The sequence below is a fragment of the Meriones unguiculatus genome, chromosome 3 (genome assembly GCF_030254825.1).
Source record: "Meriones unguiculatus strain TT.TT164.6M chromosome 3, Bangor_MerUng_6.1, whole genome shotgun sequence".
Taxonomy (NCBI): domain Eukaryota; kingdom Metazoa; phylum Chordata; class Mammalia; order Rodentia; family Muridae; genus Meriones; species Meriones unguiculatus.
Window position 1 is genome coordinate 74,632,406 of NC_083351.1, and position 10,450 is coordinate 74,642,855.

At 39.2% G+C, this 10,450-nt stretch overlaps 1 non-coding gene across 1 annotated transcript; it reads left to right on the forward strand.

Moving 5' to 3' along the window:
* The first annotated feature begins 10,104 nt into the window (after nt 1-10,104).
* Nucleotides 10,105-10,175, forward strand: Trnag-gcc (transfer RNA glycine (anticodon GCC)). The gene has a single exon. It is a non-coding gene; the product is annotated as a tRNA-Gly (tRNA).
* The last annotated feature ends 275 nt before the right edge of the window (nt 10,176-10,450 follow it).

Consider the following 10,450-nt stretch of genomic DNA (forward strand, 5'->3'; position numbering starts at 1 on the left):
CCACACAGTACCTTCCTGAGTAGGAGGCAGGGTCAACTCTCATGCCCTCAGGGCCTTATTCTCATTCATCTTCTTTGTTGTCTTCTTTGCTTTTGTTTTCTTGCACAGGGGGGCAAATGCCCTCCCATTGAGCTTTGAGTTGAGTTTTTGAGGTTGAATGAGTGGAGAAGGTTCAAGAGATGATATTCTATTTTGCTGTCTTATTCTGTCTCTGGAGGAGTCTGACAATGGGGAAGTTGTATTGGAAAAAGAATGTTGAATCTGTCACACAACACCAGGTTATTGGCCTTTTTATATATTTCCTTCTGAATTTTCCCACCTGGAAAAAAGTGCTGGGCATAGGAGAGGTGGTCATCCAAAATTTCAAATGAAATATATAGCTCAGTGTCATCAATACTATAAGCTTAGGGTCTTGGAAGTATAAGAACACAGGAAATGGCTGATACTATTGACACTGAATTATTGATAGGACATCAAGAACATCTGGTGATTTCGCACAGCTGTATATTGAGGCTGGCCTCAGCTTTTAGAATCTAAGAAGCCTTTGTCAGTATGAGCTCATCTCTTATAATCAAGTTGAACTTAACTTCTTTGTAGATATAAGAAAAATTCAGAGACTCATTTTTAGTGTTTGCTACATTCAACATTGAATGATGACAAAATATCATCAAGACAAAGGAAGGCTTCTGGCACTCAAGGTGAATCTAAGCTGTGGCTCTTGTTCCAGTTACTCAGATTTGCAACTGTTGGTTGGCATTGAGCAAGGCCAATGACAGACTCTTTTTGCCAGGAACAGAATGCTGTGTTTCTAGATTCCTCCAGGGGGCCTGGACAATGTAATGTGTAGCAACTATAGAGCAAGAGCCTGTCTCAAAAAATTGAAACCAACCAAACAGCCAAAAACTAGATTTATCTAACTTCTTGACTCAGTTTGATCATCTACAAATAAATGGGTGTAGCCAGGTGTCATCTACATTCACTAACCAGATTACAGTCCTTAGAATGTTTACAAAGCCAGTTAGAGGTCTCAGCAGGTGTCTTGGTTAGGGTTTTATCGCTGTGAAGAGACACCATGACCAAGGCAACTCTTACAAAGGCAAATGTCTACTTGAGGCTGGCTTACAATTTCAGAGGTTCAGTACATTATCATCAAGGCAGGAAGCATGGCAGTGTGCAGGCAGACATGGTACTAGAGGAGCCTAGAGTTCTACATCCTGATCCACAGGCAGAAGAGGGAGACTGTGTCAAAAAATGGGCATAGCCTGAGCATGTGTGACGTAAAAGTCTGCCTCCAGAGTGACATACTTCTTCCAACAAGGCCACACCTCCTAATAGTACAACCCTCTATGGGCCAAGCATTCAAACACATGCATCTATTGTGGCTCAGCCTGGCAACCCGAGTTCAGTACTCTATGGTGGAAGGAAAAGAACCAGTTCATGCCAGGTGCCCTTTGGCCTCCACATGCAGGCTGTGGGACCTGCATACACACACACACACACACACACACACACACACACACACACACCACAATAAACATTTTTAGAGAAATGTTTGCTACAAAGGGAAAGTTTATAGGTAAAACCAGCAAAATTGGACTCAAAAAAGTTGACAAGAAGTAGCAAAATAATTTAAATTTCTTGAATAAAATTCTTGCTGGGAATAAGAGTTACTCGAGGAAATAGGCATCCATGTTTGCCTAGACTTTGGGGGAGCTTCCAGATCATAGGAATTTGATCTTCAAACCAGGGAAGTCCCAGGAGAAACAGGATTTGGCCCCTTTATTAGGACATGAGATGCCCAAATAATATTATATGGGAAAAAAATAAAAAATATGGAGTGAGAACTAAATAGTCACAGAAATAACTTGAAATTCAATAAATAAAAGTTATAATTTTTTTTCAGGACAAGGTTTCTCTGTATAGCCCTGGCTGTCCTAGAACTTGCTCTGTAGACCATGCTGGCCTCGAACTCAGAGATCTGCTTGCCTCTGTCTCCTGAGTGCTGGGATTAAAGGTGTGCACCTCCATTGCCCAGCTAAACAATTTGAAGAACTGCATGCCATGCCGGGCTTCTGAACACCTCCAGCTCCCTGTAACATTGCTATTCAGGCCTTATCATCTAAGAACATCACACTCAGTTAGATGGAAGACTGGCCAACAAGCATATAGTTAGGCCTTTTTTTTTATATATATGTAAAATCAGGGAGTTCTCTTATCTCACTGTCTTCTCCACTGACATTGCTGTCAGAGCTTCTCTCTTCCTGGCCTACATCAGAATGGCATCTTTGCTGAGAACTTTTTATACTTCTGGGACTACAGGTGTAAGCCACCATATCCTGCTATAATCTCTTTAATAGAGATACGGATTGCGGGTTATGAAAGCATAATTGAATTGATGCAACTTCATCTTAAATATAATTTTCAGTTCTAGGGGCCACATTTGAAAAGAGATTTTGGTTAATTTAAGTACAACTAAATAAAAAAAAACAATCACTAATTGATCAATGAGGCCACTATGTTACATTTTCAATGTATTTTTTAAGAAATATATATTAACCTGAAGAAAACCTGGGAAGACTTTAAAGTAGTTTATGAATATTCAAACTGCTATGTTATAGAACAAAGAATGCTATAGTGAGATATATTCTAGCAAGAAGAAGTGAGGCAGTAAGGAAAAGTTAATAAAGCAAAAGGAAACTCCACCTCCTTTCCTGGAGGCCATGTCAGTCTGCCCTGTGCCCTCCAACTTCCCTTAAAACACAACCAACAGCCGTAAACTGCACCCCATCCTCTGAGCTCCATATTCTGGCCTGTAACTCTGTCTGCTTTCCCAGAGGCCACATCCTTCATCAGGGACCCAAGAAGACCTCTGCTTTTCCAGAAAGGAAAAAGAATAGTCACACCAGTTCTAGGGACCCAAGAAGCTACATTGGGACCAAAAACCCCAGAGGTCATGCAGGCTACAAAACCCCAGTGGAGACACCCTTCTGGACCTGAAGACTCACTGGTCACCGTAGCCACTTAGGCCAAAAGACCAGAGAAGAAACAGAAACCGAGGGGGTTGGGGAAAACATCCAAAAGTCACCAATCTAGCAAAGATAAACTAAAAAATCAGTATGTAAACCTATAACTCTAAAACATAGATAACTAGAGGCCTAAGAACACAATCACTAAAATCCTGACACCACCAGAGCCCAGATGTCCTACTACTGTAATGGATAGTCCATTACAGTAATGGATAATCCAACACAGTGAAGCACAAGAAAGTGACCTTAAATCCAATCTTATGAAGATGTTAGAGGCCTTTAAAGAGAAAAGGCATGAATCCCTTTAAGAAATTCAAGAAAATACAATCAAACAAGACAAGACCAGAAAATAGAAATAGAAAATAAAGAAAACAGAAGCTGAGGTGTTGGTATACTATTCTTTTGAAATGTATACAATTTACCCTTGTTCATTCAAATGCTGATTTTTCTCCCCCACTATCTGGTTTCAATCTGGACATTGTATTGTGATGCTTAGAATAAGAATCACCTGTCTCAAGTTTGTGTAAACATACCACCGTTTGTTCTCTATATTGTCAATTAAAACAACCAGCCACAATGTTGAGCAATTGAGAGGATAGGGTGAGACATCCTGGTCCAGAGTAGGAGGGAGAGGAAGGAAGCAGAAGGAGAGGAGAGGAGGAGAATCTGAAGGAGAGGTCTTAACTGTGGAGAAATGAACTGGACCTAAGATATCACCAAAAGCAAGTATAATGGGTGAATCTGAATGGTAGGGAACTATGCAGGCTTGGAGGTTTAGGATGGAGTAACTATTGCCCAGCATTGTGCTCTCGGTTAATTGGACCATGCACCAACCAAGGTCCATGCATGGAGATAATCTAGAACCCCTGTACCACTGTAGCCCATGACAGTTCACTGTCGAAGCAGGTTCCATAGTAATGGAAACAGGGACTCTCTCTGACATGATCTGATTTGCCTGCTCTTTGATCACCTCTCTCTGAGTGGAGAGCAGCCTTACCAGGCCACAGAGGAAGACAATGCAGCCACTCTTAATGAGACCTGAAAGACTAGGATCAGAAGGAAGGGGAGGAGGACCACCCCTATAAGTGGACTTGTCTCTGTGTGGTAATTTGGTTATACAGCTGTTTAGGAATAACTGCTGCTTAACTAAAAGATATATCAATAGTAAGTATTATAACCAACAACACTGAGGAAATCCTAAAGAAGAAAATCTAAGTAAGCTAACAGGAACTACAGATGCAAGCATCACCAAAAGAATAGAAAAGATGGAAGAAAAAATCTTAGATGTAAAGGATATGATAGAAGAAATTGTTACATTGGTCAAAGAAAATGTTAAATCTAAAAAGTTCCTGACACAAAACATCCAGGAGATCTAGGACACTATGAAAAGACCAAACCTAAGAATAATAGAAATAGAAGAAAATTCCCAGCTTCAGGGCCTAGAAAATAATATCAACAAAACCATTGAAGAAAATTTCCCCAACCTAAAGAAAGAGATTCTTGTAGATGTACAAGAAGCTTACAGAACATGGAATAGATTGGACTGGTAAAGAAAATCACCTCTGGCCACATAATAAATATTAAAAGTTGCAATGGAAAAATCCCAAGTCACATATAAAGGCAGACCTGTTACAATTACACCCAACTTCTCAATAGAGACTCGTAAGAGCCACAAGAACCTGGGCAGATGTGTTGCAGACTCTAAGAGATCACAGACTACTATACCCAGCAAAATTTTCAATCAGTATTGATGGAGAAAGCAAGATATTCCATGACAAAACCAAATTTAAACAATATCTATTCACAAATCCAGCCCTATAGAAGATACTAGAAGGAAAACTAACCCAAGGAGGTTAACTACACTCAAGAAAACATTCAAGAAATAAATAATTTCACACCAGCAAAACCAAAAGAAGGGATACACACAGAGACACAAACACATGCAAACACAGACATACATGCTACCACCACCAAACTCAAAATAACAGGAATTAACAATCATTGATCATTAATATCTCTCAACATCAAATAGACTCAATTCCCCAATAAAAAGGCATAGGCTAAGAGAATGGATGGGAAAACAGGACCTATAATTCTGCTGCATACAAGAAATGCACCTCAGCAACAAAGATAGATATTGCTCAGAGTAAAGGGCTCTAAAAAAGATTACCCAAGCAAATGGACCCAAGAAGCAAGGTAGTTTAGCCATTCTAATATCTAACAATATAGACTTTCAATTAAAATAGATCAGAAGGACATTTTCATACTCATCAAAGAAAAAAATACACCAAGATGATGTCTCAATTCTGAATATCTATGCCCCAAATTCAAGGGCACTCATATTTGTAGGAGAAACATTACTAAAGTTTAAATCACACATCAACCTCCAACCATTAATAGTGGAAGACTTCAATACCCCATTTTCACCAATGGACAGAAACTAATCAGAGAAATAATGGAGCTAACAGATGTTATAACTCAAATGGACCCAACATCTATCTAGAGAACATTTCATCCAAACACAGAAGAATATACCTTTTTCTCAGCACCTCATGAATCTTCTCCAAAACTGACCATGTTCTTGATCACAAAGTAAGTCTCAACAGATAAAAAGAAACAAAAACAAAACAAAACTGAAATAATACCTTGTATTTTATCGGACCATCATGGACTAAACCGGATTTCAAAATTTCCCTAACTTAAAGAACAGAAACAACAGAAAGCCTAGAAACTCATGAAAACTGGACAACTCTCTACTCAATGACCACTGTAGAAAGAAAGAAAGAAAAAAAAAAAGAAAGAATTTAAAGACTTTCTAGAATTCAATGAAAATGAATGCACAACATACCCAAATTTATGGGATACAAAAAAGTAGTGGTAAAAGGAAAGTTTGTCACACTAATGCCTTCATAGAGAAATTAGTGAGATTTCATACTAGCAACAAAAAGAAGAAAAACATATTCAAGAGGAGTAGATGGCAGTAGATGCTCTAGAACAAAAAGAAGAAAACACACTCAAGAGGAATAGATCGAAGAAAATAATCAAAATCACGGATGAAATCAATAAACTAGAAACAAACAGAACAATACAAAGAATCAATTAAACCAAACACTGGTTCTTTGAGAAAATCAACAAGATAGACAAACCCTTAGCCAAATTAACTAAAAGACAGAAAGAGAATATCCAAATTAACAAAATCAGAGATGAAAGGGGAAACATAATGACAGATACTAAGGAAATCCAAAGAATCATTCAATCTTACTTCAAAAACCTATACTCCACAAAATTAGAAAATCTAAAAGAAATGGACAATTTTGGTAAATACCACTTACCAAGGTTAAATAAAGATCAAATGAACAATTCAAACAGACTTATAAAAACCCTAAGTAAATAGAAGCAGTCATTAAAAGTCTCTTAAAAAAAAAAAAGGAGCTCAGGGCCAGATGGGTTTAGTGCAGAATTCTACCAGATTTTCAAAGAAAAGATAATACCAATACTCCTCAAATTATTCCAGAAAATAGAAACAGAAGGAACATTGCCAAATTCATTTTATGAGGCCACAGTCACCTTAACACCTAAACCACACAAAGACTCAGCAAAGAAAGAGAATTACAGACTAATTTTCATCATGAAACAGATGCAAAAATACTAAAAAAAAACAACAACAACAACAACAAAAAACACTTGTAACCCAAATCCAAGAACACACCAAAAACATCATCTATCATCATCAAGAAGGCTTTATTCAAGGGATGCAGGGATGGTTGGTTCAACATACAAAATATATCAATGTAATTCATCATATAAACAAGCTGAAAGAAAAAACATGATCATCTCATTAGAAGCCAAAAAAGTCTTGACAAAATCCAACACCCCTTCATGATAAAAGTCTTAGAGAGATTAGGGATACAAGGCACATACCTAAACATAATGAAGGCAATATATAGCAAGTCGATAGTCAATAGCAAATTAAAGGGAGAGAAACTTAAAGCAATTCCACTAAAATCAGGGACAAGACCAGGCTGCCCACTCTCTCCGTATCTGTTCAGTGTAATACTTGAAGTTCTAGCTAGAGCAATATAATACCTAAAGTAGATCGGGGGACACAAGATTGAAAGGAAAATGTCAAAGATCACTGTTCACAGATGATATGATAGTATACAGAAGTGACCCCCAAAATTCTATCAGGGAACTGATAGCCGATAAACACCTTCAGTAAAGTGGTTGGATACAAAATTAACTAAAAAAAAAAAAAAAAAAAATCAGTAGCTCAAACTATATACAAATGATAAATGGAATGAGAAAGAAATTAGGGAAACAACATGTTTTACAATAGTCACAAATAATATAAAATATCTTGGTGTAATTCTGACCAAGCAAGTGAAAGACTTGTATGACAGGAACTTCAAGTCATTGAAGAAATAAGTTGAAGAAGATATCAGAAGATGGAAAGATCTCCCGTGCTCATGGATTGGTAGGATTAACATAGGAAAAATGACCATCATACCAAAAGCAATCTACAGATTCAGTGCAATTCCTATCAAAATCCCAACACAATTCTTTACAGACCTTGAAAGTGCAACCCTTAACATGGAAAAATAAAAAAATCCAGGATATCAAAAACAATTATGTACTATAAAAGAGCTTCTAGAGGCATCACCATTCCTGATTTCAACTGTACTACAGAGCAACAATAATAAAAACTGCATAAAAAGTGGAAAGGCTGATCAATCAAGTAAATCTACACAACTATGGATACTTGATTTTTGACAAAGAAGCCAAAACCATACAATGGGAAAAAAAAAAAAAAGATAGCATCTTCAACAAATGGTGCTGGTTTAATTGGAGGTCTGCATGCAGAAGAATACAAATAGATCGATATTTATCATCCTGTAAAAAACTCAAGTCCAAGTGGATCAAAGGCCTCAACATAAAACCAGATACAGTAAACCGAATAGAAGCGAAAGTGGGGATGAGCCTTGATGCATTGATACAGGAGATAACTTCCTGAACAGAAACACTAATAGTTGAAGCACTAAGATCAACAATTAATAAATGGGACCTCATGAAACTGAAAAGCTTTGGTAAGGCAAAGGACACTATAAAAAGGACAAAATGGCAGCGTACAGAATGTGAAAAGATCTTCATTGACTCCACATCTGACAGAGGGCTAATATATATATGTAAAGAACTCAAGCAATTAGACATCAACAAGCCAAATAACCCAGTTAAAAATAGAGTACAGAGCTAAACAAAGAATGTTCAATAGAGGAATATCTAATGGCAGAGAAGCACTTAAAGACATATTCAACATTCTTTGTCATCAGGTAAATGCAAATCAAAACAACTCTGAGATTCTATCTTATACCAGTTAGAATGGCTAAGGTAAAAATCTCAAAAGACAGCTCATGCTGGTGAGGGTGTAGAGTAAGGGAAACACTCCTTCATTGCTAGTGGGAATGCAAACTTATATAGACACTTTGAAAATCAATTTGCCACACAAAGAGAGCAACAGAACCAAGAAATCTGGGCACAGGGGTCTTTTCTGAGACTGATATTCTAACCAAGGACTATTCAAGGATATAACCTAGAACCCCTGCTCAGATGTAACCCATGGCATCTCAGTATCCAAGTGGGTTCCCTAGTAAGAAGAACAGGGACTGTCTCTGACATGAACTCAGTGGCTGGCTCTTTAATCACCTCCCCTGAGTTGGGAGCAGCCTTACCAGGCCACAGAGGAAAACAAAGCAGTCAGTCCTGATGAGACCTGATAGGCTAGGGTCAGATAGAAGGGGAAGACGACCTCCCTTATCAGTTTACTTGGAGAGGGGCATTGGAGGAGATGAGGGAGGGAGAGTGGGATTGGGAGGGAATGTGGAATGGGGCTACAGCTGGGATACAAAGTGAATAAACTGTAATTAATATAAAAAATTAAAACAAAAAATCAATTTGGTGGTTTCTCAGAAAAATCAATAATAGATCTACCTCAAGATCTAGCTATGCCACTCCTGGGCATATACCCAAAAGATGCTCCCCCATACAACAAGGACACTTGCTCAACTACTTTTATAGCAATTCTATTCATTATATAACTAGAAACTGGAAACAACCTACATGTCCCTTAACTGAAGAACAGATAAAGAAAATATGGTACATTTACACAATGGAGTATTACTCAGCTATTAAAAACAATGACATCATGAAATTTGCAGGTAAATGGATGAAACTAGAAAGGATCATCCTAAGTGAGGTAACCCAGACCAGAAAGATAAACACAGTATGTACTCACTTATAAATTGATACTAGCTGTAAAGCAAAGGATAACTATGCTACCTACATTCCACAGACCCAAAGATACTAAGTAACAAGAAGGGCTCAAATGAATCTCACTGAGAAGGGAAAATAGAATAGACATTGTGGGTGGAGAGAGGGAGGGGCTAGACAGTGATGAGGGTGGATATGGAACAGGAGGGATCAGGTTGGGGGAGGATGGAGAAAAGACTAGAATAGGACAGCTTTGGGACATGCTAGAAACCTAGGGCAATGGAAACTCCTAAGAATCTATGAGGGTGATTGTTGGGATCAGTAAGCAGGCACTTCTACGGACAGCCCCAAGGGACCTGACAAACAGGCTATCAGGCATTTGTGAAGACACTCTGACCACCTGGAATTACCTGTGCATGCCCTGGGTCACCCTATAAGAGAACTGGAGCCCTCCCCCCCTCTCTTTTACTCCCTTTCTCTTTCCCTCCTCCTCTCTCTTTCTCTCCTCCTCTCTCTCTGCAACCCCCTTTCCCCTAATAAACCTCCCACGTGGAACCGATCTCGTGGTGTGATTTGTGAACCCGTGTGTAACCTCCACAGGCGCACATTTCCCAACATTCCTACATTTCCCAACATTGGTGCGTTGGTCCTAACATTGGTGCGTTTTGGCCGGGATAGGTCCCCTCCAGTAGACACACGGAGCGGGTAATGCCGGCACCCTGCCGGGGCTTCTGGAGACCTATTTTTCTCCAAATCCGCCCAAGATCTCCACTTTCTTGCTACCAGTTTGCTGCGGAGGCATCCAACACTGGCTGCATTGGTGGTTCAGTGGTAGAATTTTCTCCTGCCATGCGGGAGGCCCGGGTTTGATTCCCGGCCAATGCGCCAATGTTAGGACCAATGCACCAATGTTGGGAAACGTAGAAATGTTGGGAAACGTGTGCCTGTGGAGGTTACACACGGGTTCACAAATCACACCACGAGATCAGTTCCACGTGGGAGGTTTATTAAGGGAAGGGGTAAGGGGTCGCAGAGAGAAGAGGCAGAAGAGAAAGAGAGAGAGAGAGAGAGAGAGAGTAAGAGTAAGAGAGTAAGAGAGGGGGCGAGGGGGAGGGATCCAGTTCTCTTATAGGGTGACCCAGGACATGCGCAGGTAATTC